Consider the following 746-nt stretch of genomic DNA (forward strand, 5'->3'; position numbering starts at 1 on the left):
CTTATCCGGTCACGTTTGTGTGCCCGAATTTCGCAAGGCAACCTCCATGGGACATGGAAAAGACTCGAGAAGAGAGCTCGCTCACGGGAGAGAGAAGCCAAGGAGACCACGAGAGTGCTGAGAGTGGGACAGCGCTGAATAGGCGGGAGAAGCCTGCGCGTATAAACGGAGATATATATCCAATTGCAACGAAGGAACGTGCCAAAGATCGAGAACAATGGCAGAAATGCTAGTAACGTGCACTTCGGGACCAACGCATCACCGGAAGACAACCGCCAAACATCGAAAGAGTCGCGATGCTCCGCAACCTACGTGCAAAGCGGTCGCACACCGGGTAAGGGAGTGAGAGCCCCAAACATAGCTGGGCGAGGCGCTCACTCCGCTCTTTAATATCTCGTTAATACCGCCAAGGAAATGGCACAAGCACACACACACAAGCATCCTCGGAAGAGGACAGTTCGAGTGACAGGTCAAATCCAAGAGTTCCGAAGACTACCTCCAGGAACAATCGGGAACAAGACCGATTACAAGTCGTCGAGTCTGTTACTGGGCGAACACGAGATGCGCACAGGAAATCGATCAGCCCTCACAATGGCCCAAGGCCAGAGATCGGACTGCTACGATTTACCCCAACAATCATCGTGCCACTCTTCGCAGAGAGGTGATAGACGCCAACGAGCCCGCGCATAGCAATCGAGGTGTAAAAAGGGCGTTGAAGGCAGGAAGCCTGGACGAAAGAGGCTACG

Source organism: Cryptomeria japonica, unplaced genomic scaffold (genome assembly GCF_030272615.1).
Source record: "Cryptomeria japonica unplaced genomic scaffold, Sugi_1.0 HiC_scaffold_65, whole genome shotgun sequence".
Lineage (NCBI taxonomy): Eukaryota > Viridiplantae > Streptophyta > Pinopsida > Cupressales > Cupressaceae > Cryptomeria > Cryptomeria japonica.